We start from the raw sequence: 11,269 nt of genomic DNA, 5'->3' as shown, positions 1-11,269 counted from the left end.
TTAAACAATGAAATCGTGTTTCTTGTCTCAAAATCTATATTATAAGTATAATAAAACATACAAAAATTGTTTTTGGAACAAGTGCGGGGGATTTGCATGTTTTTTTCGACGAACACTATTTTTGACCAATTTTTTTAAGGTCAAGGAGTAATTGTGGTTCAATGCCAATATTTTTTTGTGAAAGGAAATTATTACATTATCTTTTAAATCCATTTTGTTGCATATCAAAATGTTGCTTTTGTCGAAAGCACAAGATTAATTCGCAGGGAGTGTTCAGAAAGCACACTGTGCGCCATTTCCCCACAATCATCTACTTGCAAGCATATTTATAAAGCGTAAACAGAGAGCCATCGATATCGTCATCGGTAATTTAATTGGCGTCGATCCCGAGGCTGGCGCAGCGCGTGGCTCCGACTCGGAAATGAAAGCGAGAGTGACATAGCACGAATCTCGATCGCTAATTAGTACATTAGGGCGTATCACGGAAAGAAGTTTATTGTGTGTCAGTTTTATTTTATCACTTATTTCGAGAGGAAATTTCAGGTATAAAAAGCTTTTTAGCGTATACAAAGTCATGACCACAGTATTATATATAGATAACAACCAATGAGTGGAGTTTTACATGTTTATACCAGAGCGCACTTGTGCACAAGGGTATTATAACTTTGTTCACATAACGGTTGTTTGTAACAGCCAAAACAAATCGGGATAGGTATAGACAAATGTATACTTAAATGATCAGAATGAAAAGAAAAGTCAATTAGGTCATGTCTGTCTGTCCTTTACCCAAGGTAGGTTGGTATTGAAAATGGGCGAAATCGGACCGTAATCACGCCCACTTCCCATATAACGGTAATTTTCGGAAATACGAAAACTGCTATATTTTAGTGACTACTGAAGCTTTTTCACTGAAAATTGATATTTACAATGATTTTAGACGCAAAACAAGAATATTATAAATCTTTGGAAAATGTGCGTAGCCACGCCCTGTTATGATTACATGTGTATATCTCGGTAACCGCTCGACCAATTTCTCCTAAACTTGGCATGGTACAACATACCAAACAGCTAAAAATTAAAAAAAAAACGGACAATAATCACGCCCACATCCCATGTAACGGTTATTTAGAAATACGAAATCTTCCTTAAATCAGTAAATACTATAGCTAGATTATCTAAAATTTATGTTTGCAATAATTCTTAAGCAAAAAATACGTTTATGATCAAATTTTGGAAAATGGGCGTGGCATCGCACTCTATAACCACATGTGTATCTCGGTAACCGTTCGATCAATTTGTATATTACCCGGAATAATTATTGTACTTGTCTCTTAAAAGCAAAATGTTAAAAATTATTGAAATCGGACCAAAATTACGCCCACTTTCCATATAACGGTAAATATCAGAAATGCTTGGAACTTCGATATTTCGAAATTTAAGGACACTAATTTACTCAAAATTTATACAAACAATAATCCCTTATATATCTATATAAGTATATCGAAGATGTTTGAAATAGGGATAAAACCACCCCTGCTCACCACGTAGCGGTAGTTTTCAGAAAGGTGGAAAAAACTATATTTAATACTTAACTTAACCGAACTTAAGCTTTTTTACTTGTTAGTTTTGGTTTTATTTAACGTATTTTGTATAGAAATAACTCGACCATTGAAAAATGTTGGTACACTTGACCGGTTCTAACTCAGTTGGGAAACAATTTTGAATTTTTTGAACCGAAGAAGCTGTTCAGCATTTACCTACCAACAAATCTGGATACAATACGATATTTAAGATATTTAAAACCAATTATAGGTAAGTCTTTCAGTGCATAAAAGTACTATATATATTTAGGGAGTTCATAAGGTATTCTATACTGTCGACGTTCGCAAGGTACCATAAAAGTTTTACGGTATTAAAAAATAGTTGGTTGTGGTTTCAAGTACTCTAAATATTTATTTAAGCTTTTAAAGTTTACAACATACCATAATACGATAGCAAACAACACATTGTGAGCTTCCCAATAATTTTGTACTAACGTTAAATTTCAGACATTTTACAGATCGTCGCTTGGCGCGCAATACTTCGTATCCGCCAAATGCAATACCACGTATGAGGTGGCATAGAAAAAAAATTTATTTAATTTGGTTACCCTGCTTTAATGCTTCCAATTTTCACAAATTTGATAGTGCATAATTATAGCAGAAGCTCTTATTTAGTAAGTCTAGTTAAAAAACTATTCAAAAGTGTTGAAAAGAATAATAGCCCAGTTATGCATACTTAGCTTTGCATGAGAGTTGTCACATAAGAATCTGTTAAACGGGCTTTGCGTGTAAGCGGTTACCCAACGCATAGCACTTAACATGTAGAACTCTGTTTGGTTTTGATTTTTACGTAAAAATGGTATGCATAACTGGGCTATTAGTTTCTCCGATCCTTTGTGAAATTTTCGGACTTTCTTATACGTGGTATTGCATTTGGCGGATACGAGGAATTACGCGCCAAGTAACGAGATATTTTATACCATACTAAAATACTGAACGTTTCGTCCATGTTGTAATTCAACCTTCACTTGTAGTTTCTGACGCAGAGCATCCAGGACATATTTTTGCTAAATATGACAGTCGGGTGCGATACAGCTGACTCCAGCCCATCAACAATTTCAAATTCAAATAAAACTGAACTTTTTTTCAAGTTTAATGATACGTCTTAATGTATGAATGTACATACATACATATGTATGTATTTTATGTAGTTATTATTATTTTTATTTTTGGACCGGTTTGGGTGGGCTGGTATACATGACTGACACACATTCATTTCATGTTAACGTGAAATCAACAAATATTACCGTTAGAGCAAGCGTACCACCGCAATGGAGCGCGCACCGCAATAAGAGGCGAATACACGATTTTATGACGTCACAATGAGCTTGGTGCCAAAACATGATAGATCAGAGGCAAATTACTGTGCGTTTTTAGAACATTTACATATAGTGAACGATTTACTACGTACATACATATCGTCGCCTGAGTAAAAGATTATCGTATATTAATTTCGGTAGATTGTGGGAAATCGCGATTGAAGTTTGGAATACAATTTCTCAAAAACGCGAAGATAGATTTTCTCCAAAGTCTGAAAATGTTTCTAGTTCACAAAGCTCTTAAATTATAAAATTTTTTAATGTTTACTATTAATTAGTTTTGAGTTTATGAAGGATTTTCTTTAGTAAAATTATGTCGTAAGCGCCATTTGTCCACAATTTGGCATCCACTTTGTATGAAATACGACAAAGTACGATCAAAATTTTTGCTAAATTAACGACACTTTTTACTCAATATCTCGGAAACTAAAGGAGATATACAAAAATGGAGAACACCATTTCTAAGACATTGATTGGTTTATTATGACTGCATCACTAACTAAATTTTTACTAAATTATCGAAAAAATTGTAGTCAATATCTCGGAAACTAGATGAGATATCTAAAAATTGATAACACCAATCGAAAGACGTTATTTCAAAATATATAACTGCATCTATAACTAAAAATCGTAAAAATGGCGCTTACGACAATCTTTTACCCAGGCGACGATATGTAAATGTATATGTATACATATACTTCCATTCCGCACCTATGTGTATATTTAAACAATTATTTAAATATCAGCAATTTTAATTTTTGAGGTTTGTACTTATGCATACTCTGTATATTTAAATGTCGCTGATCAAATATTTATATTTGCATATCTATGTATATTAATAATAATAATAGATTGGCGCTTACACATATGTTAGTGTTTGGCCGAGCTTCTCCTCCGATTTGTGGTGTGCGCCTTGATGTTGTCATACAAAGCGGTCATGTAAAAAAATGGAAATACAGTATATTTTGCTTAGCCGCCCATCTTTCTTTGCACGAAAACCTTGTGCGCTTAACCGAAAAAAAGCACTTAAGCGAATTTTCTTTACTACTTCAATGAGCAAGGTATCCGAATCCCTATGAAACCAAATAAACGGGGCGCACTTACCACGTAGAAATTACTGCAAGCGATTTTTTTCCGAATTGTATCTAATTACACTGGATCACAAATTAGTGTTTTTTTTTGTTCTTCGAATGCCCCTATCCATTTCCCATGTAGAATCGCCCGCTGATTTCGAAAATTGAGTTAATGTTTTATTCTATGGATAAGTTTTTGAGATATTTTCAATTTACTGTTATTCAGCTTAAAACAAAAAGTGGTTCCACTTAACCACGTATATCTTACGAATTAATTTAACAATCTTAATACCAATTATGGAAAATGAAAGCTAAAAATTCTTCATAATCCGTATATACATCACTTTTCGATAGGTCTGATATTTCCCGAAAAGTAAAAAAAAAAAACAGATTCTGTGTAAATTCTTTGCAATTGTGTTAAAGCTGTTCTATTACAAAAAAAGCAATCTACTAATGAAGAAAATCCATAGATAAATAACGAAGTAATAAGACGTCAAATGAAAATGCGCAAAGATTTTGTATGAAAAATTAGCACGAAAGAATGCTACTCATACGCCATGTACACCTGAGTAACTCTCTTTTCTGTTAATATTTCTGCACAAAAATCCTTGGGCATTTTCATTTGACCTCTCATTACTTCGTTAATTTATCCATGGATTTTCTTCATTAGTAGATTGATTTTTTTGTAAAGGAACGGGCATTCGTATAGAAAAAAAATTTACATAAAACCCGTTATTTTTTCCCCTGTTAAAGTTTGAACTTGTTTAAATTTTTTCATAAAAAAAAACAAAAAATCTGGAGTGGTTTATTAATTTCTCAGAAGCAATCACGCCTATCGAAAAGTGGTGTATATACAGTTTATGGAGAATTTCGTTGGCTTTCATTTGCCCTAATTCGTTTTACGACTGTTGTATTGGTTTCGTTAGATATACGTGATTAAGTGGAACTATTTTTTGTTTAAATATCTAGAAAACTTATCCATAGAGTAAAAAGTTAACTCCATTTTCGGAATCAACGTGCAATTCTACAAAGGAAGTGCATAGTGGCATCCATTGAACATTTTCGCTGTAAACCAGTGTTATCTATGCAACTACAGAAAATGATAGCCGTTTTCGTTTTTCTGTGAGTTGAGCCAAATTAATAAAAGCGTTTAAAGTTAGGGTAAGTGTAGAGCCAATGCAGGTAAACGTAAATGAGCATTTAAGCATAAAGGCAGCAAAGCAAAATAGACTGTACTGTAATGCGACCAGAATACGACACAGATTTTAGTATTTGGTATTCTCAAATGATCAGAAAAATATTACGATCATCTAACACGCAACTGTTCAGTTGATCAGAAGTACACAATAACGCGTTCAGAAGGAGCATCGCACCAGTCACTGTGCTGTTTCGCCTTCTGAACATGCCCATTAAGTTTGTTTTCTTTCACTGAACATACCACTTTTTATATGCATATGGCATCACTGTTAGCTACAGACAACTAGACTGTTCCCGTACTCCAGGATTTAGTCCGAAATAGAAACAAGTCGTTACTTTCACACATTTAACATATATTTTGCGGGCGATTTCTCACTAAATCCTGGAGTGCGGGAACAGGCTAATATTGTCGTTCCTTTTCCTTTTTGATTTTGAAGCTGGCGGATGTGGTACTGGGCTAAAGGCAGTGTACATTTGTACAGATTTGTATATTTTGGCAGTCACAGAGTGGTGTTCTTTAGAAATTTGAGTTCGTTGACACTGCCTTAAGAATTTCATCCAGAGTAATCCAGTATGTATTGTGAAAATTACTTTTATGTGTTTACAGTGTTACACACCAATTTAGTATATGATTTTAGTTAACCCTTTCACTACAAGTTTTTAACGGGTTGCTTTAAAAATCCAATTCTTTCAACTCTCACTCCTATTGGCCCTAGGAATATCAATCACTATTCGAATTAAAAAAAAAATTTTACCCTAAATTAGTTTTTTTTTTTTAATGCATCCATATGGATACAAAGTTTGTGTATGGTAAAGAAAAACGCTAGAATTTTATTTTGTTTTATATTCCAATTTTTATTTGTTTCAGTGGTTAAAATACATAAAAATTCATCTTGTTCAATAAATAAGGCGCAAAAATATATGTATGAAATAAAAATTACACACTTCAAATTCATATAAACTAAAATAAATAAAGACAGAAATGATACTTATGTAGAATATAAAAAGAAGAAAAAACTAAAAGAAATTGACTTAGCTAAATTTTATTCATTTGATATATAATGAAATTCCCTGAAGCAATTTCTTGATCCATTGGGAATGCATAAAAAAACGTCGCATTTAGAGCACTTGTATCTGGTTTGTCCCTTACATCCTTGGATTTTGCATCTACCTTTATCCTTCGTGTGTTCCGGCCAATGTTGGTTTCCGTCATATCGAATATAAGTCGATGGTGTGTCTTTGCGTATTTTCCCGGAGGTCGTTGGAGGGATTGGGATATCCTCATTTAAACATGATGTTGGGCCCCCGTTTACGAGAACATGCCTGTTGATTTGACCGTGCTATTAGTCCATTCGCAACATCATTACGAAAGTCAATAAGTCCATATATTTATTTTTGTGTCCATTGTTTTCGTGATCCATTCTATATTCCAACCACGAATTGCATACTGCTAAATCAATAAAGTGGTCAAATATCTTCAGAGTCCACTTTTTAGATCTTATGGAAATTCTGTACAAGGAGAGCAGAAAATCCAATTTATCCACTCTTCCCATGTTTTTATTGTACTCTGCTACTATGTTTGGTTGTGGTATTTGAATTTTCTTTTTTTCGGCAGAAAATCGGGATACTCCATTTAGGGGTTCATGACCATGGACTGATGACAAAAGTTGCACAATTCCTCCGTCAAGCCATTTGAGAAGAAAAATACTGTCTGCTCTCTCTACACGGTATCTAGTCAAAACTTCCACGGCCTTCTTTTTGCAACTGCTTTTAAGTTTTGAAATCAATTTCGCCATATCTATTCCCTCTGATAGTACCAGTGCCATTTTGGCGTAAATACGATATTAAATTTAGAGTCAAGAAATAATTATCGAAATAAATTTTATGATTTTTTTTTCAGGAATAGTTTTTGAAAGGTGAATGACAATATCAGAGCAAAACCCTAACTTTGAGTCAGTTAATATTGTGCCTTTTCCTTGGTAGATTTCAAAATCGTATATTATGCCTTTTAAGCTGCATACACGAAATAGTTTCATTCCCCATTTGATGGGTTTCTTGGGCATATATTGTCTCAAAGTAGTTCTCCCTTTAAAAGGAACCATCATCTCATCCACACAAAGGTTTTCATCTTTTGGAAAAGTGTACGTTTTTTGTGTAAACATATTTATAAGTGGGCGAATTAGATACAGTTTATCGCTTTGTGTTGAATTTGTTGTGAACTTTAAATTACTTCGCAAAGAATGGAATCTTTGTCTCGCCATATTTTCGGGGAATGATGGTATTACGGTACCCGTTGTCCAATACATTTCCAGACGCGGATAACCAATGATACCAATCATTATATCTGGAGCTAGAAATTTCAGAAGTTCTTGGGTAGTCAAATTTAAAGATGTTCTATTTTTAATCATTGATGCCTGGTTTGTTGAAGATACCAATTCTTGAAGAAATTCTTCTGTAAAGTACTCCAAAAAATACCCTATTAGGTAATTTAATAGATTTCTTTGGGTACGTTTCAGAAAAAGTAGTCTCTGGAGTAGTCCAAGAAGTTTTTTTCCAACGAAATTGGTCAGCCTTTTTCAATGGCACCTGTGGAGTTTGGAAGACAGCGCTTTCTTGAACTGTCCCACCAACTGAATGGCTCTCTACTATATCAATTTCCCCAGAACCCTCATCATTACCACCATCTATATCCTGTATGTTTATCTCATACGGACATTCTCGAGAAAGCTCTTCTAATAAAAAGCTTTTATTGTTTTCAAGCGCATCTAATAAATTGTTAGTCAGGTCATATTCGTCCGATTCATCTTCTAAGTCAGAAATATCGGAATCGACGAAAGTAGTTAATAGTTGTTCAATTTCATGATCTCCTAATTTTCTAGCCATTTTTTTAATTATGTTGCTGTCAGTAGAGCTAATAGCAAACGTCTGCACGATAGCAGCATCAAACGCAAAATGATTTTATGTGTCTTGTGCGTACACCGTATTCAACCCAAACTTACGCGTGTATCCATATGGATACAAGGAATGTTTAAAAAATCGGCAAGCCTATTACAGATATTAAATTAATAAATTAATAATGCAAAATGTTAGAACGAACGCTTTTCTACATATTTGACATGTTTAAAAAGTATATATGTGGTCAAATATATGTGTAATTTTTATAAAACAAAACCTCTTATTCACCAAAAGTTAAAAAAATATATACCCGCCTATTTTTAATGCTGTATTTTTCTCAGTTAAACGAAAATAATATATATTTCCATTGTAGGTGTTTCCTAAGACCTTAAAAAATTATAATCAGTTGAAAACTAAGTTGTTTTTCTGGCGTGGAGATTGTCAGCCGACCACAAAGTTGAGTATATCCATATGGATACTATATAGTGAAAGGGTTAACTATGCGAATGAATTCAACTGTTACCCAGATAAAAGCTTTATTTTCACCATGCATTTTATATAAAAACCAAAAAATATTAATAAAACTGTCAATGGTCTTCATTAAAAATTCAAACTGCCATTTTAATTTAAGAATCAGAAGTTTTATTGGAGATTGATACTTTGATACTTAAAATTTTTTTTCATGATACTTTTGATCCTTTTTAGGGAATTTTGGTGATACATTTCTTCTGAACGCCACGGCAACATTGAATATAGTCGTTATTATATCGCGCAGCCTTTCTGGAAAAGTGGTACTCGTTGTTTTCTTGCCTTTAGTTTTTGCCATTACTACGCTATAGGCCGTACCCCACTGTGACACTGTGTGTTTGTATGTGCAACGTTTGTACGGCAGTGTCAAAACTCTAACGCCACTAGTGCGCAAACCTTTAATTATTGAATCATGGTTCAGAATAGCATAATTTTGACGGCTAAATAAGACACTTTGTTTACAAATTGAGCAAATTAAAATAAAAGAAAGCGCGTTTGTTACAACTTAACTAAACTAAGCTCACTATGTGCTTATATGTGACCTGGTCTACGGAAAGGGGGCTTAGGTGCCAAAAAATCAATTTTCACTTTTTGGTTGATTCGGATGGAAGATGAGATGCTTTTTCACGTGGTGAAAAGCAGAAAATCCTAACTTGCTTAGAAGTGTACTAAAAATGTAGAGAAAGAAGAGTAAAAATACGACAAAATATACGAGTTGCTTACTTTTAACAGCTTTTTCACAGAAAACTAGTTTTCGCACGTAAGCTCCCTTTTCGTAGACCAGGTCACATATGCAAATTTGTGTAAATGAAGTAAAAAACAAGTAAGAAAGTCTAAGTTCGGGCAGAGCCGAACATTAAATACCCGGCGCAAGTATTAAATACATGTTTTTCCCCTTTCCGAAAGCTACCCCTACATGGTAAACCGGGGTGTATCAATTTTGAGTAAATTAGCGTCTTTAAATTTCGAAATATTGCAGTTTCAAGCATTTCTGAAATTTACCGTTATATGAAAAGCGGCCGTAATTTTAGTCCGATTTCAATAATTTTCAACGTTTTGCTTTTATGTGGCAAGAACAATAAAAATACCGAGTTTGGTACAAATTGATAGAACGGTTAGCGAGATACATATACGTGATCATAAGTGGGCGGTTCCACGCCCATTTTCCAAAATTTAACCATAAACATATTTCTTGGTAAAGAATTGTTGCGAGCGTCAATTTTAAATAAGTTAGCTTTAATATTCACTGATTTATCGAAGATTTCGTATTTCTCTAAATTACCCTTATATGGAATGTGGGCGTGGTTATTTTCAGCCATTTGATATGCTGTACCAAGGCGAACAACTGTGCCAAGTTTGGAAGAAATCGGTGCAGCGGTTGCCAAGATATACACATATAACTATAAGTGGGCGTGGCTACGCCCATTTTTCAAAAAATTATAATATTCTTATTTTTCGTCTAAAAGTTATTGTAAATATCAATTTTGAGTGATAAATCTTCAGTAGTTACTAAAATATCGGAGTTTTCGTGTTTCTGAAAATTACCGTTATATGGGAGGTAGGCGTGGTTATTGTCCGATTTTGCCCATTTTCAATATCGTCCGTCCTACGCCCGAAAGAAGTACACGTACCAAGTTTCGTTAAGATATCTTAATTTTTACTCGAGTTTCGTGTGCACAGACGGACGGACAGACGGACGGACGGACGGACAGACAGTCACCGCTTAATCGATTTCTCTTTTCATCCTGATCATTTATGTATACATTTGTCTATATCTATCTCGATTCGTTTTGCCTGTTACAAACAACCGTTATGTGAACAAAGTTATAATACCCTTGTGCACAAGTGCGCTCGGGTATAATAATGCGAGTTGATAAAAACTTGACGATTCGTCAGAGGATGAGAGCTTAGATGAACTGGGCAGGAGTAGAAAACGTATAAGTGAGTTTAAGTGTGGCCTTTTGAATATATTTTGACTTACATACATAATATTTAGCATTTTGGTCTAAAGATTTAAAGTGGCGTTTGTAGACCTTCTGTCCGCTGCTCAAGAGCTGCTGCAGCAATGAAACAGTTCTGCGATTTGGCGCTCAAGGATCGAATGAACTCAGCATTGGGATTTTCTTCCAAGTGAAGAACTACTAAGGGCCGATTGCTCAAAGCCTGGTTGACACTAATCATCGGTTAACATCGTTAAGGACGTTTTCGACTCCATGCATATAACACGGTATCGGTAACGTCGTCTTCACTTGGTCTTGAGCAGCGGACAGAAGATCTACAAACGCCTCTTTAAATCTTTCAGTGTACCAGTCAACGGTGGTTAACATCTTTAAATAATGCCTTAATATTTTGCAGAGCACATTTCAAGTGAATATTGATGTAGTTTTTTTAATACGGGATAGCTGGTGTAATTTGTAATGGCTATGTTGCCGGAAAACAAATAAGTTACCGCGTATGTATGTACATATGTATGTGTATGCTTTCCCAACTTATGAATGTACGTATGCCCACAACTTTTATTACAGAAGTGCGATTGTAATATTTACATTAATAAATATATTGATATTTTCAATAATCGGGTGCTATTTTATACTTTATTTCCTTTTCTTCGGAGATTCCTCTATCTTGACAAGAACTCACAAACTTTCGCTTTTTT

This window comes from Rhagoletis pomonella, unplaced genomic scaffold, assembly GCF_013731165.1.
Source record: "Rhagoletis pomonella isolate Grant_MI unplaced genomic scaffold, Rhpom_1.0 Rhpom_scaffold_00982, whole genome shotgun sequence".
Lineage (NCBI taxonomy): Eukaryota > Metazoa > Arthropoda > Insecta > Diptera > Tephritidae > Rhagoletis > Rhagoletis pomonella.
The sequence above is the reverse complement of the archived record's forward strand: the minus strand, read 5'-3'. Positions refer to the sequence as shown.